The sequence below is a fragment of the Podarcis muralis genome, chromosome 1, assembly GCF_964188315.1.
Source record: "Podarcis muralis chromosome 1, rPodMur119.hap1.1, whole genome shotgun sequence".
Lineage (NCBI taxonomy): Eukaryota > Metazoa > Chordata > Lepidosauria > Squamata > Lacertidae > Podarcis > Podarcis muralis.
In genome coordinates, this window is record NC_135655.1 from 73940945 (window position 1) to 73967137 (window position 26193).

Consider the following 26193-nt stretch of genomic DNA (forward strand, 5'->3'; position numbering starts at 1 on the left):
CATTCCACTTGGCTACATGATCTGAGGGAAAAAGGAGGTGAAACAGCCATTTGGCTCCTACCCTCTCAGAAGGACAGTCTCTTACAGTGACTGACCATTTTACCTGGGCACAATGTGGCATATAAAGGTTGGCACCAGAATGTACTTATTTTCCTCTTCCCTTCCCATCACTTTTTCATTTTGTATCTTGTCTATTGCACTGTAAGGGAACCAACTATTTTACTCCTTGTGCTCTGCTTAGAAGTATTTGAAGAGCTTTAAAAATCATCACAGCAACATAAGAACACACTTAAAAAAACATTGTCTGTTTAATCATATCTAGCATTCTCGTAATGACCAACCAAGTGCCTATGGGAAGTCTGCAAGCAGTACAAGGTTGCACAAGCAATAATAGCACTACTGTAGCCAATTCCCTGCCCCCCACAGGCCTTGGAAGCCACTTGCCAATGTCACTAAAGCCTAGCTAAACAAAGTCTGTTCCAATATTTGAAAGAGTTTTCACCCCTTTAAGAACCGTATCTTTCAAATCTGGAATATTTTTGGCCACTATGTTGTTCGGTAGTAAAAGAATACAATAAAGTGAGATCCTCACAAGTGGGGGCATAAGTCTTTTTAGTCCAACTCTCAATCATCTCCTTTTCCCCACCTCTCCCATTTTTGTTTAACCCCCCCCCAAAAAAAACCCCTCAAAGGCTATCATAGTCTATTGGACTTTGTATTTGTCTGTGTATTTTGGGCCGCAGAGTTGTGTTGTCGTTGTGGCTTAAAATCAAAAAGAGCATAACAGAAAAATAGACCTCAAACACAGATGAGACTGAAGGAAAACAGCGTAGCTATCCTCAGGTATTGTTGTGGTGTGTGGCTCTCTGGTGGGAAGCATCACTGGACACTCTTGGGCTCAGGTCACACAAGCAGAAGGAGTTATCCAACCCCTGAGCCGTCTGAAGGCAATCCTGTATAGGGAAGGTTTTTTTAATGTTAAATGTTTTATTATATGGGTTAAACCACAAAGCCTAGGACTTGCCAATCAGAAGGTTGGCGGTTTGAATCCCCGCAACGGGGTGAGCTCCCGTTGCTCGGTCCCTGCTCCTGCCAACCTAGCAGTTCGAAAGCACATCAAAGTGCAAGTAGATAAATAGGTACTGCTCCAGCAGGAAGGTAAACGTGTTTCCATGCGCTGCTCTGGTTCGCCAGAAGCGGCTTAGTCATGCTGGCCACATGACCCGGAAACTGTACACCGGCTCCCTCGGCCAATAAAGCGAGATGAGCGCCGCAACCCCAGAGTCGGTCATGACTGGACCAAATGTTCAGGGATCCCTTTACCTTTACCTTATGTCTTTATATATGTTGGTAGATGTTTGGAGTGGCTGGGGTAACCCAGTAAGATGTGTGGGGTATAAATAGGAAAATTGTCATTATGGAATGGGACATCCCTATTTTCATCAGAGAAATGTTGGAGGGTATGTTATATCATCTTTGAATCTCTCTTATTTCCTTTATGTTGAAGGCTGGTCATGTTTCATGTGGAAGAGGAAGCTACAATAGGGCTTTCTCACATCTCTGGTCGGGGACAGAGGGTGGCACTAGGAAGGGAGTTGTCGTCGTGCCACCCCTTGGTGTGTGGAGTGCCACAGGGCGCAATCCTCTCCCCGATGCTTTTAAACATCTTTATGCGCCCCCTTGCCCAGATTATCCGGAGCTTTGGGCTGGGTTGTCACCAATATGCTGATGACACTCAGCTCTATCTGCTGATGGATGGCCATACCGACTCGATCGCTGAAACACTGACCAGATGTTTGGCTGGATGGTTTCGTGGGAGCCGATTGAAACTAAATACTTCGAAGACAGAGGTCCTCTGGCTGGGTCAGGATGGCATGGGGATGAGGGACCAACTCCCTTCTCTTGCAGGGGCCCAATTAGTGCCATTGCCTTCCGTTAAGAGTTTGGGTGTAATCCTTGACACCTCCCTTTCCATGGAGGCCCAGGTTACAATAACAGCCAAGGCGACATTTTTCCACCTTCGCCGCATCAAGCAGTTGGTCCCTTACCTTTCCCACCCCGACCTGGCCACAGTGATCCATGCGACGGTCATCTCCAGGCTTGACTACTGTAATTCGCTCTACGCGGGGCTGCCCTTGAAGCTGTCCCAGAAACTCCAGTGGGTGCAGAATGCTGCAGCGAGGCTCCTCACAGGGTCTCTGCTATGGGAGCATATTCACCCAGTGCTTTTCCAGCTGCATTGGCTCCCGGTGTACAGGGTCAGATTTAAGGTGCTGGTTTTGACTTTTAAAGCGCTTCACGGCATAGGACCCTCGTATCTATGGGATCGCCTCTCCTGGTATGCCCCACAGAGGACCTTAAGGTCCATATATAGCAACACCCTAGAGGTCCCGGGCCCTAAGGAAGTTAGATTAGCCTCAACCAGAGCCAGGGCCTTCTCAACACTGGCTCCGGCCTGGTGGAACGCTCTGCCTCATGAGACCAGGGCCCTGCAGGATCTGATTTCTTTCCGCAGGGCCTGTAAGACAGAGCTGTTCCACCTGGCCTTTGGCTTAGAATCAGTTTGATTCCCCCCCCCCTTTCTTTTTCCTTTCTCCTCCCGTGAAGAGGCTGCATCCTAATGCTTTAATGTTGTATCTTAATCTTTTAAATTGTATTTTAATCAACTTGTTTTTATTATTGGTTGTTAGCCGCCCTGAGCCCGGTCTTGGCTGGGGAGGGCGGGGTATAAATAAATTATTATTATTATTATTATTATTATTATTATTATCTCCAGGAGAGGTTTTTGTAATGAGCATTCTGGGCAATGTGGTATTGTAATGTGAATGTAAGCCCTTATTCTTTTTATCATTATCATTATTATTACCTGCCCTTTGCCAAACATTGCCAGGACAGGACATAGCAATGTAAAATACAGCATTAAAAGCAGTTTGAAATAAATAGTAATCACAACCCCAAGCTTCTGAGGGCAGTGGAACTACCGAGAGGACCCCCTCTGCTGCTCTTAATATGCAAGAGGGTCTGTATGGAAAGAGGAGGTTCTCCAGATATTTGGAGCCCAAATCGTTTAGGACTTTAAGCACTAGTGTGTGCATCTTGAATTGGGACTGGAAAGTGTACAAAAGTGTCTCCCTAGACCCACTTCCCTTGTGGTAGGAAACACATTTTTGGAAGTACTATGCAACAGTGTCAGGTGGACCAACACACAAATATACAAATGAGCCGTCTCTCTAGTGTTTTCACTGCATTCATTCATTCATTCATTCATTCATTCATTCATTCATTCTTGTTCTATGTTTGTTGAACTCAGGGATTTTGCATTAAGCATTTTCTTCATCATTGTAAAGCAATGGGATGAGGCAGCTCATCCCATTTTGCCACCTGAACCGAAATGGGATTGTGCCATCTCTTGCCCACCGCCACTGTGCCCCACCACTTCTGCTGCCAAAACTCGGTGAGAGGTGGCATTCTGCAAGGACTTCTTCACCCCAGGGGAAGGGAAGATGAGTGGCAACATGGCGCACCAGAACACATTCCTCTCAACAAAACAGTGGCATTGGCAGAAGCAGTGGGGTGGGCAGAGTACCACTTCTTGCACTTCCACTGCCTGAGGCAGCTGTTTCACACCACCTAATGGATGGGCCAGCTGTACTCATTTATCTTCACTTGGAACCTTACTTCTCACTGGGCACAAAAGTATGCAATACATTGAATATGGAGCATAATTAGCTGTCTGAGGAGGGCTGGTTCTCCTCTTTCATAGCTTTATTCCACAATGTTCCAGTAATATAGGAATACAGAAATCAAATTAGGGAAGGGGGGGGGGGGAGAAACTGAATCATGTTGGAAGAACCACAACCATCTCAGAGACTAGGTCAGATGGTAGAGAGGGCACTGGTTCTGCATTCCTAAATTAGCAAGAAGAACATCAGATGGAGAAACAACAAGCAGCAATCACGCCACATAAGAACAGGCCCTGATATATTGCTCATTTAACAGAACTTTCTGAAAGCACAATGACTTTAAGAGCATTATATTAACTTGCTCATCAGGCAGCACCCTGAAAACAATTAACTTGGGCATCATGCAAATGATGGAATTCAGTAGCTAGGTAAGGAAGACAGTCTCCCCCTGCCCAAACTTGTTTCCTTAACCCACTGTGGGATATTATTCAGCCTCAAGATTGTGCCAGTGATGCCATTTCCAGAGCTGGGAAAAGAAGGTGGAGCATGACATCCTGGCTGTGGGCTCCTAAACCCCACTGGGTATATACAAGCTGACTGAGCCATGCTCTTTAGGACTGGGAGGAGCCAACCACAGGTAGCTCACACTGATCCCTCAGTAGCCTCAGTCAGTACCTGTGGGAGGAGAGTGGGAGAAAGACTCACCCTTGTGGTTGAAGGTGCTCCAGGGAAAAGTGCTGCCTTGGCTGCTGAACGACTCCAACATTCAACCGCAAAGGAGTCACAGCTAATGTTTACAACCTCATGTGAATCTCAGCCAAAGTTTAACCACCAGAAAATCACAGGAAGAGCTGGGTAAAGAGAAAAAGAAGGGGTCCTGCCAGGAAATAAATGAGATGTTTCCTGTTGTAAGCCCCATCTAATATATATCCACTATCAAAGCCAATCTATTCTCCATTGGTAGAGTGTGCTGGTCCCGGGGGTAAGGTACCGTGGGTGTAGCAGAGTCCACACGAAGAGGGGCGAGGTCCAAGGCGGAGAGCCGGGCGGGGAACAGGAACGCTGGAACAGGAGGCTGAGCAGGGAACAGGAACACCGGGTGGTCGGGAACAGGAGGCCGGGCAGGGAACAGGAGTACCGGATAGTCAGGAACAGGAAGCCGAGCAGGGAACAGGAGTACCGGATAGTCAGGAACAGGAGGCCAAGCAGGGATCAGGAACACAGGAAGGTCCGAAGCCAACAACGACGTTGCTCCCGCAACCTGGGGCCAGGCTGACTGGGCTTTTATCCTCTTCTAAGGTCAGGGGCGGTCCCGGCCCCCAGGAGCCCCGCCTCCTCTGGCCTTAAGGCGAGCACTCCTCCTGGGGGCAACCAGTTCCCTTCGCCTCTCTGCCCTAAGCCTCTGCAGATCAGGAGAGGCCGAAGGGTTACTGGGCCCTGGAGGAGGCTCACCTGTGGCCACTGAGTCGTCAAGCCCCTCTGGGGCCAGAAGGGCTTCACCTGGGGCCAGCTCCTGATGCACTGCCACAGGTGTAGGCTCTTCAGCATCTAGGCCTTGCCCCAGTTCAGCCGGCCCTGGAGGCGGGGACTCCTGTGCAGGCTGGGATTCCTCTGTTTCATCCTCCGAATCGGAATCCCAGGCCATCACATAGAGTCACAACTATACACAAGCTCTCCTGAGTAGAAGGTTCTTCAGTCTTAGGTCTTCTGCTTTGACTCTAGTGAAAAGGACCACGAACTTTCCAGTGGTGACAACTGCATATCTGTGGGAAGATGATTTTTCACAGGTTACAGTGTTGCTTTGGTGTGACAACACAGTGCTGCATCCAGACTGTCAACAGCCAAGCATTCTAGTTTCACACTCTGATGTACTTTTGACATACAGTGGTACCTCGGGTTACAGACGTTTCAGGTTATAGACGCTTCAGGTTACAGACCCCGCTAACCCAGAAATAGCACCTTGGGTTAAGAACTTTGCTTCAGGATGAGAACAGAAATGGTGTGGCGGCGGCGCAGCAGCAGCGGGAGGCCCCATTAGCTAACGTGGTATCTCAGATTAAGAACGGACCTCCAGAACGAATTAAATTCTTAACCCGAGTTACCACTGTATTGCATAGTAACCAGGGCCTGTTGTTAATTGCTGGCATACAATTCCCATCAACCCTGACCACTGGCATTGAGGCTAGGATTGATGGGAGTTAGGAGTCCAATAGCATCTGGAGGTCCACCCCATCCTCACTGATGTAAGCTGATATTCTTACCTTGGAGTAAGTCGCATTGAACTCAGTGGGGATAGTTTTATGTATTTATTTACTCAAATTGTATCTCTCACCAGTATGATTCCAGGGAAGCTAACAGAGTAGCTAAGTAGGGAGAGTGGTATGAAACAACAACCAAAAAGCACAATTTGAAAATTTGTGTTCTCTTGTTTTTAGTTGAAACATTTAGGGAGCAAGGAAGCCTCTTTTATGCCTTCCCTCTGCGAATATACTGACTGTGTAGAGCGGGGAGCAGGACAGTGGCTGCTGGCTCAGCACCCTGTCCCCTGTCTTCATTGGAAGATGTGGAAAGGGGCCTCTATATGCAAACCATTGTATGTGCTCTTCTATACTTGAAGGAATCAGTGTTGTCCCCAGACTATTCCATAATTATTTGTATTACAAAACTCTCCTATAGCCTACAGACCTATTACACCTTCTGACTATGCATGTCCCGAACACACAAAGGCAGAGCCAGATGGCATCTGCTGCCACCAGTAGAAGGTATGAAAGGAACCTCTATTAACATATACTTGAGGGTTCCTGATCATATGGAAGAGCCTAAGTGCCTATATATGCATGAGGACAATATGGAAAAGCTTCATTCACACAAATATATTAGGTGGCTAAACAGTTTTTGGAACCTGCCATGTCAGATTGGAAGAGGGGACTGCATAGCTGAATGCTTTCCCATGGGAAAAATATCCCTGCACATACATGGGATGGGGAGCAGGGTGAAATCCACCCTACTTGGATTCCAAAGCAGACATACCTGATCTGATCCAGGGAGATCATGACACCGATTCGATCAATGGTCCACTTCAGATTGTGTGAAGTGGCCATTACAAGGCTTGTGTGCTGCCTCTCTTGCCTTCAACTGCCCTGTGTGTTGGGCCTCAGACTACTTTTTACAGAGACAGGCTGTTGCTCAGTGCAAACTGAAACCGTTCCCCCAAATATTTTACAATGTTACAGGTGTATCTGGACCATATCTCAGTTCATGGAAAGGCACCCGTCCTGCATCAGTCAGCAAAGTACCTCAGACCCTCCTGACCCTGATTAAACTCCTCTGAGTTTAACCCAAAGCGGTTAAGATGTCTGGGACAACACAGTTCAAAAAGAAACAGCTGCACCATATTCTGGTTTCCCCTGAGCTTCCTTTCAAATAACTTTCGTAACAAATTTCCAAACTGTTTTGCAAATGCCAGTAAGTGCTAAGAAGCAGTTTGAGATTAAGATAGCTGGCGTGAAAAAAAAGTCTCTCAGGGAAAAAAAGGGGGGGGTGTGCACAGGGATTTTTCGTAAACGTCCTCCAGAGCAAAAGCCTGTCTTGCCAAAACAGTTATAGGTAAGTTGTAGCATAGTGAACTTTAACCTTTAAGACATGGGTTGGCAAACTAAGGCCCTCTTGGGGCAACAGATTATTCGGGGGGTAGCCTGGAGCTTGCTCCCTCCTGTTTTCAGCTTGCAACCTTTATTTTCCCTGTTTAACAGCTGTCTCAGTGAATGCCTTCCTGGCTTGCACTGACAGAAGTGCAGAATAGATCTGTACACAAGAGGTTTGGAGTTAGTGAAACAGTTCTTAGTGGCAGCAAAAATAGTTATGGCTCATTATAAAAAGAAGCCTTTTCCACTCCTATTTCTGTTTTGATTGTTTTGAGTTAGGAATACAGCAGACATTGAAAATACCATACGGTGGTACCTCGGGTTACAGACACTTCAGGTTACAGACTCCTCTAACCCAGAAATGGTACCTCAGGTTAAGGTTCAGGATGAGAACAGAAATCGTGCAGCAGTGGTGCGGCGGCAGTGGGAGGGTTCATTAGCTAAAGTGGTACCTCAGGTTAAGAACAGTTTCAGGTTAAGAACGGACCTCCAGAACAAATTAAGTTCTTAACCCAAGGTACCACTGTATTTCAACATAAGAAGATTTGAGGGGCATGAACAAGGCATGCCAAATTTATGCAGAGATGGGCAATATTTGCAATATGTTGGAATGAGAAAAAATAACAATGGAATTAGATACTTCATACACGTCTCATTATTTCTCATTATTTTTATCATTTTATGAACAATTTGTTCAGTACTTATGTATTATTAATATTGTTGATTAATCTGATTGCCAGACACATTTATCTACTTATCAGACGCCATGAGATTGGACACCTGTTTTTATTTATAGCTTGGTGGCCATTTCAATGGATACATTTGGAACTGTAACTGGAAGTGGAGGGTTTCCTCCATAAGACTTTTCATATATAAAACACTTATATGAGCATGATTTTGAAAATCAGAACAAGCCTGAATTGTCTCATCAAACTTAAGAGTATCTATGCCACCATAGAGTTAAAATATGTTCGCCAATCAGAATTATTATGCTTTACCAGTGTATGAGTAGAACACTGGACTCAATGGGCCAGCATGTTTCCTCCTATGTTCTTATGAGTTGAACTGTCATTCTCTGTCTACTTCCAAGGGCATTATTTCATCAAGTAACTTGTTGAACGCATCTGTTGGTATTTTAAGCATTTTTGTTTTGTTTTTGTCTTTAAATATTTTGTCACAAGTGTCAAAACATTAGTAAAGTATTTATATAATTTCATCTGCAATCTCTATGTTGTCTTTAACAGCAGCCATTGCTCTGGAATCATTTATATTTTCAATCTATTGTGGGTCAATCTCAGGAAATATGAATTTGAAGGGAGTTAACGCGGGTGGCACTGTGGGTTAAACCACAGAGCCTAGGCTTGCTGATCAGAAGGTCGGCGGTTCGGATCCCCGTGACGGGGTGAGCTCCCGTTGTTCGGTCCCTGCTCCTGCCAACCTAGCAGTTTGAAAGCATGTCAAAGTGCAAGTTGATAAATAGGTACCGCTCCGGTGGGAAGGTAAACGACGTTTCCATGCGCTGCTCTGGTTCGCCAGAAGCGTTTTAGTCATGCTGGCCACATGACCCGGAAGCTGTACGCCGGCTCCCTTGGCCAATAAAGCAAGATGAGCGCCGCAACCCCAGAGTCGGTCACGACTGGACCTAATGGTCAGGGGTCCCTTTACCTTTATCTTCAGCAGTTAGCTCAGCACTCAGCACTTGTATCTGGTGCCTCGGCAGCCTCTGACTCTGTGTCTGCATTACTGCTAGATTCAGGGGTCATGACACCTATCCATGTGGGATAGCAGTAATGGAGTGGCAAATTCAGAAGCTGTATGCCAGCTCCCTCAGCCAATAAAGCAAGATGAGTGCTGCAACTCCAGAGTCGGTCACGACTGGACCTAGTGGTCAGGGGTCCCTTTACCTTTACTAACTCTGACAAAAATGGATTGAGCCCCCATCAGCTGGTAAGTGGGCAGTCCAACCAAGATTGCTTTGGAATTTTTTATGGGTGTCTGTTCTCTGTATTGGCACGAATGGTCAAGAGCTGTGGAAGTTTGTGTTGCTCAGGATTTTGCAGCAGAACATGGAGAAGACGTTAGTCAATGCTTTCACCCAGAGTAGTGCCTCAAACACACAATTTTAAGACAGCTGGTTACCAAAGAGTTTGATGTACAGGTCTCAAACTACATAATATATAGGTTTTTCGTGTCTTTTCATGTGGGTGTGTATAAATCCAAAATCAACTTGGGTGGACTGTGAGTTTCGATAGATGAAGGCTGGATGGAGAGAGGCTACTCAAACTTTCCCCCTCTATTCCCATGCTCTAATCCACCTTCCCTAGGTCCCCCCCCCCCACTCACCATCCATGTTGAGAAAGATCCATGTTGGTGAAAGTGGCTTCTAAAGAAAAGTCACATACAGACACATGAAAAGGAAGAGGGAGAAGATGTGGAGGCTACGATTTGTAGGGAAAGGACCTATGATAGAGTGAAAGATACCTTTCCCAAACATTAAACAGAGTGGGTCACCAAAGTTGCTCCTTTCTCAAGGCACTCTGTTGTCTAGGCCTGGACCCCTACTTGACCATGCCTATCAGACAGCCACAACCTATCTGCTTGCCACTGGATTCTTGTGCCTCTAGAGTCTAGCCTAGCATGACTACTGTCCAGCATCTTGACAATGACCAAGATCTGTTCTCATTTTTTCTTGTTTACCAGGAACAGAGATCATTTGCCATGTAAATATCTATATCAGGTGTTGTGGCACAAACATTTCTGACATCTGTTGATAAAAGTCAAGACCAACTGAAGGCCCAACAATGATTAACCCATCTCCATTTCCATCTTTTATCAATAAAATACAGGATCTAGCATGTTTCAGAGATGAATATTAAACATAAGTCTCATGACTCAAATATTTACCACATTTTCTGCTGGCTCATCAAGTGCCTTCAATATATGACTCATTTTCACCCTTGTTTTCATCATTTACTGGTAAGTGTTGGTTTCTATCATGACAGATTGGCAACCTCATGAAGACAATGCTGCAACATGGAGGGTCATACAGTCCCCAGGGCACATTTGTCAGAGGTGATTCCTGCAAAGCATTATTTATATAGCACAATTTCCCATGCTTGATGCCTGCAGGGCGCAATTGGCTCAAGTCTGAATACTGATGCCTTCCTCAAAAATCAGAGATGAAGAGATGTGTCACAAATTGACACAAAAAATGGAAGATTGGAAGATTGGGAGAATGAGAAGCTGTGAGGAAGTGAAATTTAGAGATTCATTCATTCCTAATCATGTTCCCCACCCCAGTAGCTCACCTGCTTTCTAAACTAAAAAGCCCGAAACATAGACTTTCCTCATAAAGGAGTTGCTCCATTCCCTTGATTATTTTGGTTGCCCTTTTCTGAATCTTTCCCAGCTTCACAATAACTTTTTGAGATATGGCATGACCAGAACTCTGCACTGTAATCCAAGGGCATTGCATTGTAGAAAGGCATAGACAAGGCGCGAGAGGAATGCTAATTGGCATCTATTGGTGGTCCATGTTGAGGAGATTGAGAAGGACTTCTGACTCTCAATTGTGAAACAGTAACAGCAGTGGGTCTTAGCCTGGAATGACTGTGAGCTCAGCTGGTGCTCAAAACAAACCCATTTGTTCAACAGCTGCTGAGAGGGAATATACTCTTCCATGCTAAGTATGTGTCTTTTGCATCTGGCTCCAGCTGGAGGATCTTGGGATTCGAGTAAAACACCAAGCAGATTCCATAAGCCCGAAGTCTACCTTCCTCTGGGCTAGAGATCAGGAAGAAGTGATGGACTTTCCCCTTTTGCTGTCAGCCACATGAGCAGTGAAATCTCCGCTTGGATCTCAGTCTGTTGACACAAGTCAGGTGTACTTGCATGCAATGCTGGAAACAATGTACATGTTCTGTTCATAGTGGTTTCTTTGCAAGCAATGCAACTTCTTGGCCGGGCAACTGAATGTACAACATCCACAGTTCCCTTATCTGCTATGTAACCATCCTGGTCTGAAGACATCATGTACTTGTCTATCCCTGCTCTGATAAAAATAAAGCATATAAAATACAAATACATACACATACTATCCCAGGCCAAAAATGCTCTCAGGAGAACACACTGTGACTAGATAAGAAGGGGCAGGCTGGCACGTAGCTAGCTACCTTTTTGTATGCTGATGTCAATAGGACTATCAGCAAGAGGGAGGGACCAATTCAGTTTACAGGAGCACCAAAATGTGGATCCGGAATGAGGAATAGTAAAGGGAAAGATTGCTTACAGACAAAACAATGAGGTGACCTCATTGGAAGGTTATAGGTTTAATTAGTAGATTAATCAACCCCACCTTTAGTTGATTAACCGTCTAGGACAGGCATGGCCAAACTTGACCCTCCAGCTGTTTTGGGACTACAATCAGTTGCGGAGCTTCATGCTCTGGCACCGGGGGGCGGAGAGCAGGCAGGGGCAGGGCTGACGCGCATCCTGGGGGCGTGGCGCCCAGCGGGGGCAGGGGCGGCAGCCGTGATGGCACCCCACTGGGATCGCGCTGCCAGTGGTAGTGCACTCCCCCCACACTCCTATTCCTCTGCCAGTGACTACAATTCCCATCATCTTTGACCACTGGTCCTGTTAGCTAGGGATGATGGGAGTTGTAGTCCCAAAACAGCTGGAGGGCCAAGTTTGGCCATGCTTGGTCTAGGAAGTAGCAGCACCTCTGTTTATTGAATGCAATTTCTTTGAGTTGGATCCACACTGATAGTACAACTTTGTGGTACCTGTCTACTTCAAAATAAGTCTCATTGAGTTAAGTGGGCATAGAATGCCAGCCCAAGTTATTTGTAATTGAAATGAAATAAATGCGAAAAGGTAAACATGATTTTGATCCCATTGATTTCAATGGGAATCAAGTAGAACTAAGGCTATTGGCTCTGCTTCCATGTAGCGTTGCCCTCCCTTCCTTCTATCCCACCAGCTGCCAACACCAACAACATTAAGGTTGCCATATTCCCAAGAGTGAAAATCTGGGTGGAGTTTTTGAGCTTTTCACCCTTAGATTTTTAAAAATAAAAACAGCCCAACTGGCCATAGGTTTTTCTACAATGTTTGATCATAGGCAGACACGTTTCACTTTCTCTTGCAGTGCTGTGATGCCCCAGAGGGCTGGATATACAGTGGAACCTTAGTTCTCAAACTTATTCCATTCCGGAAGCCCGTTCCAAAACCAAAGTGTTCCAAAACCAAGACACTCTTTGCCATAGAAAGTAATGCAAAACAGATTAATCCGTTCCAGACTTTAAAAAACAACTCCTAAAACAGCAATTTAACATGAATTTTACTAATGAGACCATTGATCCATAAAATGAAAGCAATAAACGATGGACTCCTCTGGGAGTTCATTAGCTTTGAAAAGGAAAACATAGGAGAAGCAATTCATTTGTAATTATCTGTTGATGACTGATATTTCAATGACTATTGTGTGCTGTTAGATCTGTTTAAAAAAAAGTATATTTCCACATCAGCAGACAGCAAAACAGAATAAAGGCTTCTGCAAAATAAACCAGTTACAACAGAATAGAAAATACCATATGAAACTATAAATGAATTTCAAAATAGATTGGTACATATTTGCACATCTCTAATTACACCACTTGAATTTGCTGGAATGTGATTGAATTCCACCTGAAAATAGTGATAGCTTGGAAGCACCAATGGCCTTATCTAACATCCAAGTGGAAATTCTGTTGTGGACAAGAGAATATTTCAGGCAGTAATGTGCCACGGTGTTCATACATATCAAATTCCACTCCTCTGAATAGCTTTCAGGAAGCATTGGGAAAGGGCTGGGGCTGGAGGCAATTATTAACAAAGCTTTATTGCAAACACCAGTCTTTGGGCCACTCTCAGGCACTGTAGCAAACTTCCCATGAGAACACAGTGTGCCTCTTAGCACACTGCAGGATCCAATTAGAAGAGACAGTGACCGTAATTAGCATGCTCAAGAAAACACATCTAAAGACAGCTGTGACATATTCCATTGGGTCAGGCAGGAGCAAGATAGAATTCTCATAATCGCCCTCCCATCCAGTCAGCTTAAAAATGAAAAAAGTTTTGACCTTAACTGACACAGTGATGAAGCTTGTTCTAACCCTCAATCATCCATCCCATCTTCCCAGGCCATATGGCCTAACACCTCACTCACCAGCTTTTCAACATGGCCCTCTGACTTCAGGGCTCCAATCCTAAGCACTCATTAAAGAGCCATTTCAAAGGATTGCTGGGTTTCAATCTGTACATTGTTTCAGAAAGTGAATTGGGTAGGTTCACCTTTAAATGATAACTGAATCAAATTTCTCCCTCATCCCTAATCATGAGTGATAGTTGGGTGGATGGGATGAAATGATCTGGTTTCAGGAGACATCTTGACTGGCAGAGAACAGAAGTCCAGGAATGTAATGCAAATAAATAAATAAAGGTTTCACTTCAATATGTGAACCAAACTTACATGCTGTTTATTTAACCTTTGCTTATCTAATAAGTCCAAGAGTTGAACCATTGAATTTTAGAGTCGGAAGGGACCCTGGCGATCATTTAGTCCAACCCCCTGCAATATGCAGCTGTCCCATACAGGGATTGAACCTGCAATCTTAGTATTATCAGCACTATGCTCTACCCAACCGAGCTATCCAGGCCTTCAACTTCCCTAATTCCTAAAAACTACCCAAGAGATAACCCAGGTTGTTTTAACAGACTCTAATTCACACAACCATATCAGCACACTATACATCTGAGTGGAGCGGATTTGTGCAGAGTCCGGCATATGCTGAAGCAGTTCATATGCCCAGCTACAACTCTACTCTATCCCTGTTCTCACACAGTCATGGCAACGTAGAGGCAATTCCAGGGAAAATCAAAACGGCGCTTCTGAGAAAAGTACATATTGGAGAATGTTCATCAATATGTCGAGATCGTGCCTACTGTCCTGTCCCGATACTTTCAAATGAAACAAACATTCCAAAGATACGCTGGGAAGCCTGGGTCAGTCCTCAGCAAAACACTTTTGTGAAACAGCTGCTGAACAGCAGTACCCTGGGCTCGGCTGCATTGGTTCCAGCACATCTGCTGGGAAGTGGGGAAGGCAACTATGTGGGTTCAGCTGCAAAAGGGAGAACAAATTTCTCAGGGAAGTGTTGAAATTGATCTCTGCTCATTTGGGCCCTTTGCTTTAGAGTTACACCAAAGCTTACATCCAAAGTGGTACCTGATTGTCATCCAACAGAGAACCAAGATTTGCAGGGCTCTGTGTTACAGCTGCCCATCACCCATTTTTCCACCAAAGTGCTATTGGTTTATAATTTTGATGAATGGTTTAGCTACATTTTCCTGCCACATGGTATAGAAAAAAATGACTACCCATCAGGTGGAAATATAACACACACAAATACAGTAGGTCCATTGGAAGTCAAACTTCAAGAGCAAGAAATAGGATAGTAGTACTAGATATAGTAAAAGGGTACTGTGTGTAATTTCAAGATTTAAAGCCCTGTCCCATACCTTTTGGGTTAATAGCTTATTCTCTATACATAAACCTTCCTCCACCAGTGTGAGAATGCTAACAATTTTATCCCTCATGGTAGTATCATAAAGAGAAATACAGAGAGATCCAAACACTTGTCCTGTATGGGTTGCAATTTGAAGACTTTCTTGCCAAATTATATATGTAATTTTAAATCATGTAATCTACAAAAAGATTAAAAATTCAAATAAAAGCAATAAAATAGCAAAACAAGCAAATATGGAGCAACAAACTCCACAAATGGCTTTGCTTCCAGGACATGTTGAAAACTATCTGTCGGACAACCAGCTCACAAAACATGTACATTGCTAGACACACTTTCAAGCTTTTCACGTACATTTAATTAAGATGAAAATGGAGGGTACTAAGGCCCAGGTCCAGATCTGTCAGGCTGCCAGTTCTATCTGTATGCCTCCAAACGAAGAGGACACCAGGAAAGGCAATTCTCAGAACTGGATTAGGACAATATTTGCTTTGAATACTTTAAAACTCTTCTTTCCAGTTATTTCCAGGAGCTCACTAAACATATCCCTCAGAAGGAACATTTCCAAACTTTATCTGATCATCTCTTGCTCCTCATGAGCGTGCGGCTTGGCCCTGGCTAATGAGCATAAAGCAATGCAGTAGCAGAGAAAACCAATCCATCTCCAAGTCCGAATAACTGAAACCAGCTACTTTTCTCGGAAGAAAAATGCACCAATCTGAAATGGCAAGGAATATCCATGAATTCATTAGTATGCTCCCATAAATAGTTTGAGCATTCTCTTGCAAAGATGTCTATGCCTGGTGCTTGCGACCCTTTAGGCATCAATTAAATTGGACCCTTTGCAATGAACCACTTTGGAACTAAGAGAGAGAGAGAGAGAGAGAGAGAGATAGCCTTAGGTCAAATGCAGCCTTCAAGGCTTCCCTATGTGACCCTTGGGAGCCAGCTCAGGCAATACACCTTCTCCAGCCATTTCCATTAATATGGCTCTCCCAATTACAGGGAGAGAGTGGGGTAAAAGGATGCTTCCTTTCTTAGCTGCTTTCACATTCATGACCAATAAATCAAGGCAAATCTTAATCTGAACACCTCAAGAACTGCTATGAAAGTTTAGCCTGTGTATGCTAGACCTTAAGACAAAGAGCACACTTTTGCTTTTTCCTCATCCCGCTCTAGTGAAAAATAGATAATCCCAGGTGCACAAAGCCTCCTGGCTGCTTCAGTATTTCATCAATGTTTCCGTCAGGTACACAGACTTAGGGTGTGCAGGCAAAAACTTTGCAAAGTTTCAGCTGACACTTAAACCCCTGTGAAATTTTAAGGTATTTAAGTAAACATTTTGCAAATGAACTTTTTTTTTTAAGCAAAGCTTTCTGAGCGATTCTTTGACTGGCACATTCTAATTTAGGAGAATTCTCCCAATCAGGCTGAGAATTAGACTAGGAAAGCCAAACTGTTGTCAACCCCTCCTTGAAAAACCTTAGGAAATAACTTGGCTTGTTCCAAGCCTGTTTCCCAACCAAACAGGAAGGGTTCTAAATCCTCTTCCCAACCCCTCGTTCCCTCAGCAGTTGTGTGGTCCTTGTTAGTATGTAATTCCTCCCTCTTTTAGGTAAGGACCTTGCTTCTTAAGGGAAGTTTTTTGACAGAATGGATCAAGCTGAAGTTCAGGCCTCCTCCTGCATATGTAGGCGTGTTTATATCTGCAGCTACGATGTCAGACTGTGTTTTCACTCATTGTGGAGCTGGGAGGAGGTTCTCTGTGTTGGAGTCAAACATATGGCTACTCAGTGAAGTCTAGCTCTGGCCTCTGAGGTTTCAGGTGTTTTGGCAAGCTAATATTACATATGCATTTATACAACTGATTTCATGATAGAATGTTGAAGAAGCTTGCAAACTCATAATGCAAGTCTTATATGCTCATGATACTTCATCTTATTGTGAAACAAGCGAACTCCCCCTGCCAAAGCAACCCCCCTCTCTTGTCCTGTTTGTAATTCATATTGAAGCGCTATGAGTTGATGTCCCATTTCTGCATCTGTACAGTTGGCATTCATCATACAATGTAAAGAGCTACTGTTAGGGCATGCTCAGCATTTGAGTGCTACTAACTCCATACTAGGTTTCAGAAAGTGATATTACTTCCTGGCTCAGTTGTTTTGTACCATAATTTACAAAAGAATAGCCTGGCTCCATCATGATCATGGAAGATTGGAAAGGGTAGGTATGTTCCAAGAGCATGTTCTCTTCCGTGATCTGTTCTAACCAATGCTAGGCAACATTTTACATGCTTGTCTTCTACTTTGACTTCTCCAACAACTCATAATAGTTGTAGCAAAGTTTTATTGGGCTGCTCAAATAAAAGGGGAAACCTCAAGGATCCACCATTACTGGAGGTTTGGATTATCTTTTCAGCTACTGTACTTTTAGTGTTTTTTTTAATAGCCCTATAAATTAATGAATTTAGGGGGTTGAGGCTCTTTTTCTAGCCTTGCTGCAAACTGGCCTAAGTGTCTTGTTTCAGGGAAAAAGAATGATAGTTTACTTTACAAGGGCTAAAATGGTTAAAACAAACAGCGAAAAGGGCCACCCACCCCTACACTTAATTGTCCTTTGGTAGTCCGCAGGGGGCAGCCAAATCAAAGCAGTTCTAGGAAATTAATAAAACAACAAAAAACCCCTATTTTCACAAGAATCTGTCCTTGATTAAAGCTGAAAACATGGCAGGCAGGCAGAAAGGGAACCGATTGTTCAGTGTGGTGTGCATAAAGATAAATAAAAAGAGAGAGTTTTATTTGTTCAGGGCACGATGTAGAAATCTGTGAAGTCCAGGGAAACAATGGTAAAACTCTATCACAGTCACACAGTGGTTTTTAAAGCAGACCTTAGGTTGGCGCTAAAGGTAACCCTCAGTGCTGGATCTCAGTGTCCGGGTAGAACGATGGGGGTAGAGACGCTCCATACTGGGCCGAGGCCGTTTAGGGCTTTAAAGGTCAGCACCAACACTTTGAATTGTGCTCGGAAACGTACTGGGAGCCAGTGTAGGTCTTTCAAGACCAGTGTTATATAGTCTCGGTGGCCGCGCCCAGTCACCAGTCTAGCTGCCGCATTCTGGATTAGTTGTAGTTTCCGGGTCACCTTCAAAAGTAGCCCCACATTGCAGTAGTCCAAGTGGGAGATAACCAGAGCATGCACCACTCTGGCGAGACAGTCCACGGGCAGATAGGGTCTCAGCCTGCGTACCAGATGGAGCTGGTAAACAGCTGCCCTGGACACAGAATTGACCTGCACCTCAATAGACAGCTGTGAGTCCAAAATGACTCCAAGGCTGTGCACCTGGTCCTTCAGGGGCACAGTTACCCCATTCAGGACTAGGGAGTCCTCCACACCCGCCCACCTCCTGTCCCCCCAAAACAGTACTTCTGTCTTGTCAGGATTCAACCTCAATCTGTTGGCCGCCATCCATCCTCCAACCGCCTCCAGACAATAACCCAATAGCACCCCCCCCCCCCAAAAAAAGAGCTGCATTATAAAAGGGTATAGAATGTCAACCAGGTCAAACAAAGGCCTGGTTAAAAAGGAACGTTGATTTGGAGCAAGTGGAAGACAGATATAGCTGCACCAATTCCTGTGATTGGAGCTGCCAACTGGAATTCTTTGCAGCAGTTGTAAGAATGTGCACGGCCAATCAAGGATTCAGGCTGTTGGCCTGTAGAGAAAAATTACTGTTTTTTACAACATTTCTTCAGTATGTTTAGGCTTAAGGCCTGGATAAGTCCTCAATAGAGATGCATGAAAGCCTGGCCACTGCTACCATGGCTGATATTTCTGTCTCACTGCAATGTGATAACACATGGTTGGAACACTTATCCACGACTGCAGATTCATAATTCCTAAAAGGACATTTTCCAAACAGTTACTCTGCAAGTTTAAAGTGTGTGTCTTCTTATTCAGCATACTGATTTTGTTGCTATTGCATGGGGTGTCAGCTGCAGTTTGCAATTGTTCCCCATTTAAATTCTGACCAGTTATATACTGAGCTTTTCTCAAAAGGCTGGACTCTTCTATAACCTTCCCCATTGAGTACAGTTGGCAGCTACGTACAACATCCTACATAACGAGTTCATATTTTTACCCTGAACACTATATGCACACTTTCCTGGGAGTAGGCTCTGTCAAACTCAACAGGCTTTCTTCTAGAGGCATTCACTGGGACATACTGGGGTTTGTGTGTGTGCATGGGTGTATGTGTTTGCAGATTTGACATTGTTTTTGGAATTGTGAATATGTGGTTCTCACTCTGGGAATAAAAAAATACATGCATTTGTTGCATCCTTAATTCTCGGGGCTCTATAGTGGTCCTGGAGAGGCAAGCTACAGCTAAACTTCTGTAAGTGCTCCAATTGCTTTGATTTGGTGAACAGATGGTATTGTCAAGAGGATGCTCTTAATCAATTTTAGAGAAAAGGATGGCCATAAAGGGAAAGGGCATCTCTCCTGTGTATTGCACTCAATATCACTACAAGCTTGTGAATAAGAGATGTGATAGCAACATCAAGGTGTTTTCCCATCCTTCTAATTTAACTAGTAGCTCCGGTGAAAGTGCTAATAAGTAATGCACATAATAAAATGAATAATAATCACAATGGTAAAAATACCAGGATTTTAAAGCCGGGATTTAAAAGAGATATTAACCAACAGATCCAACCTACTCTGAAATAAGCAGCTTTTGGACAGTCAAGAATCGATCTAGCATTGTGAACTTTGTTTGGAAACCAAACCAAGTGTCAGCCCACCGATTTTGCATAGAACAGGAAGGTGGAAAGGGAGATGGAGAACAGGATACCCTGAATTCCAGACCTATGTGCTGCAGGCAAGTTTACAGGTGCAGAACCTAGCATATATGGAAGAATGGGAGATCTGGTGAATTAAGGCTTATTCAGTTCAAACTGGCATGTTGCAGGTTTTTCTGTGGTATGAAGGTTAAACAGATGATATGGCTGGGAAAGTGTAAGCGGCCTCCATTATAGATTCTATGTGTGCCCTTTTTCTGAGCATGTGGAGGAGAAACACTGAGAGCCAGTGTGGTGTAGTGGTTAAGAGCGGTAGTCTCATAATCTGGGGAACCGGGTTTGCATCTCCACTCCTCCACATGCAGCTGCTGGGTGACCTTGGGCCAGTCACACTTCTCTGAAGTCTCTCAGCCCCACTCACCTCACAGAGTGTTTGTTGTGGGGAAAGAAGGGAAAGGAGAATGTTAGCTGCTTTGAGACTCCTTAAAGGGAGTGAAAGGCGGGATATCAAATCCAAGCTCTTCTTCTTCTTCTCTCTGTGAACAATGCCTGAGATTTCTAAGGTTGCAGAGGGACAGACGAAGACCTGGCATGCTTATCAATAAGAATAACAGATTGGAGGGGTCAGACAATAACTGAGGGGGTTGAGGGTCACAATATCAGTTCAGAGGCAGGAAAAGTAACTGGGAAGACTTCTAGGTGTCTGCGACATCTCTCCAGAAGCAGTCAACTTAAGGAAGTTATTGGACACTGAAAGATTATCTGGCAAGCTTCAGTGGCCCATCCTCAAACTATCCCCTTTCCCTTTTCCTTCTCTCCTTCCTTCCTCCCTTGCTCCATCTTTGAACCCCGAGTTTGCAGCAGAATGTTCTGGATCTAATTACTTAACATTTGTTTTTTGTTTTTTGGCAATACTTTTTTAAAACACACACAAACACACATCCATTTCTGCATAATTGAATCATTATGACATTTGCTGGTGTGTTCAGGTCTGTGGTATCATCATGCAGAGGATGGTGGGGGGTGTTGCTCTATCAGTACATGTTAAATATTCATTGCACTGGTCTGCTAGTGGCAGCTTTAAAGAAAATTTGGAAGCAATTGATGGGCAGTGGATTTTTAAAAGCTGATTTTGGAGGCATCAAAGTGTTTTCGTTGTTCAACCATTGATTTGCACAAAACCACACAGCGAATGCTATGGAATCATATATTATTCGTTTGTGGCTTGCAATTTAGAAGGGAGTAAAGTGTGGTGACACATTAATTATATCTACTTCTTAGTGAAAGAATAGAGAATGCATGACTGTCTCCACTCATTTTTCCACTAGCTGATATATAAAAGAGACGACAAAAATGTAAGATATACAAAACTATGGGGAAATAATGAGGTTACATGCTTTCAAAATGTGATTTGTAAAGCTCTTTCCAATCTGGGGTTTGTGGGTATGGTGCTACAGGTATAAAAAAATGCTTTCCATCTCAGTAATATTCATTGGCAGTTATACTGAATAGCTACTATTACGCACCATAGCCAAAAGTAATAGGTGGCAGCAGTACCAAATCATGTATTTGGCTTACAGTGAAGTCTTATGCATGTTGACTTAGAAGTAATTAATACTTATTCCCGTATTAGGAGGCAGAGGATTGCAGTTCTAACTTCTTTCCAAATTCAGCATTTATTAATATGGATGGAAATGGGCTTCTTTTAAGGCAAGAATGTGGAGTCTGGAGCCCTTCGGACATTGTTGGACTCTAGCTCCCATCATCCCTAACTTGCCTGAGTCTCATCAACTTCATGAGTCTCAGACAAGTCAGGGATGATGGGGGTTGGAGTGGAACCACCCCTAGGTGACCATAGTTGCCCGAGCCTCTCATCTAAAGCCTTTATTTAGCAGAATTGTTTGACCCTCTTCCTGTTTTGGAGCCTGGGTGATCTGGCACGACCATCTGAGAAGCTGAAAGCTTGTCCTTGAAATCTTGATGCATCATCTGACATCAAGTACCTACAAAGGCCATAGTACAACTATATAGTATCTGCTGCTTTGAACTGAATGACTATGGTAGCCGCTTACTGATTTCCTTTTGTACTAGTAGGAAATGTTTGGGAACCATAGAATTGTAGAGTTGGAAGGGATCCCGGGGGTCATCTAATCCAACCCCCTGCAATGCAGGAATCTCAATACAGAGTCCCCCATCCAATCTGAAAGGGAACAAGATTGTCAGAACTGTAGAGATAAATGTTCTGTTTGTTCACATGCTTGATCAAAAATGAAACTGACGCTTTTCAGACTAACCCCCTGGCCTCTGCACCATTCTTCCCAATTGATTTTTTAAGTACTCTGGCCTATTGGGGCTTCCTTTTCTATGTGCAGCCAGCAGGCAGAGGCAGATGCCAAATGGGTAGGAAAACTACTCTTTTGTATGCTCCTGCAACAGCATCCTGGATAGAACTATAAGCAAGAAAAATTGGGTCCTGCATGGACAGATAGTATCCTCGTATCATTACACCATACCTGCTGTTAATATGACACCAAGCACAGAGCATGTAACTCAGCCTTCCCCAGATTCATGCCCTCTAGATGTTTTGGATTACAACTTCCATCATCTATGATCATTGGGCATGCTGACCGGGACGGATGGGAGGTGCAGATCAAACCATCAGGAGGTTGGGGAAGGCTAGTGTAGCTAAGTGGTGTGAGTCTCTTAAGTCACAGCCTCATGCATCTAAATTTAATATATGACACACATACACATGGAAGTAGCAGTAATAGTAATAATAGTAATAAGAAACTAATTTCATCATTATCGTGGTGTAAATGGTTAATCAGTTCTGTGTGTGTCACCTGTGAACCTAAACAGCTACTCAAGTTAGGTAAAGCAACTCAATTAAAACCTGATAAAGACTGTTAACCTCTGAGAATGATGCTATCCAAGTCCTGCCACAGAAAGCTCCATCTTTTTGCTGCCACCCTCAAAGGCAGATTGCCAGATGTTAAGCTCAGTCTACTTTTTTTAATATGCACCCTGCACCGCAACATGGTGTTGACAGCATCAGAGGCAGCAAAAGTAAAACTCAGACACTAAATTGAGAAAGCACATTAGTAAGCAGTGAGGTGGGTGGGGATTAAATAGGAAACAGTGCTGATATTCAACTGGGGTGGGGGAACAACTCCATCACAGCTCTGGGCTCAGTAGCAGTTTGGCAGTATTCATATTGTCATAAGTGAAAGGGTGAGAAATCAGGGCTCCTCTGACCGACAGGACAATACAGGTGAGAATATCTGATATCCCATTAGTCTATGGTTCCACTTCCTGTTCCTCATTGGCCATGACAAGCACTTGACTGAGAAGCGAAAGAGTCAGATTCCATTGCTCAGTTGCTCGTTATCTTCCCAGCCTATAAGCTGCAGCAAAACAGTGCATACACCCTACCCATAGAGACATTGCAATAGGGCCAATCTAGGTACAATGCACTTTTCATGTCCACTTATACTTGAGCCTCTGCTTCGTTAAAGAGACTGAAAGCACAGTCCTGAGAAACTGCATTTTACTGAAATGCCTCAGTCATCTATTTATTTCACACTGGCAGCTCTTCCCAAGTGGGGGGTTCAGATCACAACAATGGGTCACAACAGGTAAGAATTTTAATGTACCATGGATCCAAGATGAAAGCCAATGGGATGTAGTGGTTAGAGTATCAGACTAGGACCTGGGAGAACAAGGCTCAAATCCACACTCAGCTATGATTCTCAGCCTAACCTACCTCACAGGGTTGTTGTGGGGATTAATTGGGGGCAGGGAGAACCATGTATGTCACCTTTAGCTCCTTGGAGCAAGGTGAGGTATAAATGCAATAAATAAATAAATAAACAAACAAAATCCCACTCTCTGGTAATAGATGTTTGGCTACACTGTAAACACTGTCTTCACTCAAAATCATTTCAGTAGTCAGAACCTGTAAAACAATTTCTTTTAAAACAAAAACTATAATTTTCAAATAGTTCATTGGTTATTCTGGAAGTCAAAGAAGTTCCATTAGGAATCAGAGTTGTGCAGAAAAGTAGAGCTCTTGTTTGTGATTTGCCTAGTTAATGATTTCTCAGGCATCCAAACACATCAAGAGCAACATATTTTCTGACCCCAGTTAAACATGATTCAGCTCAAAAGGCTAATACTTTTTATGCAATGCTAATAAAGCTAATAAAATGGACACACTAGACTGAGAACCAGGAGACATGAGATAAGGCTAAATTCTTATGCCAATGACGTTCTGTATAACCATGGTCAAGTTATTTCTTAAGAATTGCTGAACCACAGAAATATTTAGGGTTGCCTCAGTGTGATTTTATGACATTGTGGTATTCCTTTGGAGTCTTCAGCTGACTCACGGCATCATAAGTCATGTATCACTAATGACCATTCTTTCCAGTTCTGATATTAACAGTATTATGCAAAGTTATTGCACAGCAGAATTGCATAGACAGATGAAATGGGAGATGACTCATTTGTACAGCATCCTAAGAAATGTTCAGCTACTGTGGAACCAGTTATGTTGACGCAGATCTACATTGCTAAGAGGAAACTTAAGCCAATAGTTTATATATCATTATATTTCCTATGGTGACTATCACTGACTCTGCAAAGTTTCGGGTGGGAGTCTTTACTGTCACTACTTGGACATTCTAGGGGCCAAAACAGAATGGCCTTCTACACTAAAAATGTGTGCTGTAGCTAGATAGCTGAGTTGGTTAGAGCATGGTGTTGATAATGCCAAGGATGCAGGTTTGATCCCCGTATGGGACAACTGCATATTTCTGCATTGCAGGGAGTTGGACTAGATGATCCTTGGGATCCCTTGTCTGGTTGAGCATTCAGTCATAATACTAAAGGACTTAAAGGCGAAACAGTCAAGAATCTGTCACCTTCCTACCATTAAAGACTTCCTGGATCAGGAAAATTCAAAAGATTGCCCTGCATGATTTGAGAACAGAATTTCCAAAGAGTTAACACAATCCATTTGTTAGACAGGAAATATCTGACACGAGCTGGGATCAAATGCCAGGACAAGTACCAGCTAATCAATATTGCTCAAAGGTGAAGGCCAGAGAATGGAGCCAAAGAGAGTTGCACAAGTTAAGCAAAGTTTAGTGAACGGGCACACCTGATAAAGCAATGATTTAATTCTCTTCTCTATTGAAAAAAGTTCTTTCTTTAACCTGCCACTAGAGCAGAGTCCACAGGCTAAAGGAAGGAGAGATATACAAAAAATTAAATTTCACAGGCCACTCCAAGATTTCCCCTTATTAGTCTTGTGCCTTTTCAGATCAGGTGGGTGAACTTCTAGTGACTGGTGTGGATCTGGATCCAAACTGTTCTGGTAAAAGAGGGTTGGTTGTAAGCAGCTTGTTCTCTGCACAATGACTTCATCTCAAAGGATTTCCCCCCCTTTCTGAGGCAAGCTTGCCATGTGCAGGCCTTCCCTCCTCTCATTCACCAAAGCTGTTTCTGGAAATAATTTGTGGTTTGGAAGTGCCCTCATCAGTTTCAAAGAACTTCAGATTTTTCACAGGAGTCCATCTACCCTGGTGTCTTGTCTCCAGCCATGGCCCACAGCTAATACTTCAGACAAAGACAAAGCACCCAAGTGACAACAGTCACAGCACCAGCCTTGACTTAGCACCTGTGACTCAACCTAGCTTCTTTTGACAAGTCTGTCTTCTCTAGACTAGATTCTACTGGACTTTTCTGGAAAGCTCCCAAGGAAAGCAACTGAAAGGTGACTGGGCAGCCCCACACACACTTCAGAAAGCCACATTCCCTTTGAATGCCAACGTGTATCAAGAGAAGGACTTGCATTACTCAACACAACTTAGCCGCTTTCAAAATTGGTTTGGCTCCCTTCTTTCCCCTTAGGAAAAAAATGTCTGGCAATGAAAACTTTCCTGTAATAGAACAGAAGCAGTAGAGGAGGTCCTGAAATCTGGGCTTAATTCAGGGCTTGGGGAAGGGATGTAGGCACATGTAGAAGGTCTGGCTCAATCCTGTCATATTCAAGTAGCGGGATAGACTCCTGCCTGAAGCCTTGAAGAGCCTCTGCTGGTCAATGTAAACAATACTGAGCTAGATGGATCAATTGACAGAGCTGATGTAAGGTAACTTCCTATATTCCAGGATATCTCATCATGTGCTGTAGAATGAGATTGGAGCTAAAGTATGTCCACTTCTCCAGGACTCCTCCTATCCATTGTAATAACAATCCATTGTAATACACAGCATGGCCCATTGTGCATCCTGATCTCATATGAGTCATTCCAGTGACACCATCACTTTCCCCCTTTTAAAATTATTTATTTTATAAAAACGTAAGAGGAAACATGCACACGAGAGAAGGAAATAGAAGGAAAAAGAGATAAACTGATTAACATTCTATTGGCTTGTTCTGCTTTTGTTTTTGTTTTATTCTGTATTTTGTGTTTTCATTTTGCATTTTTATGTTGTGAACTGT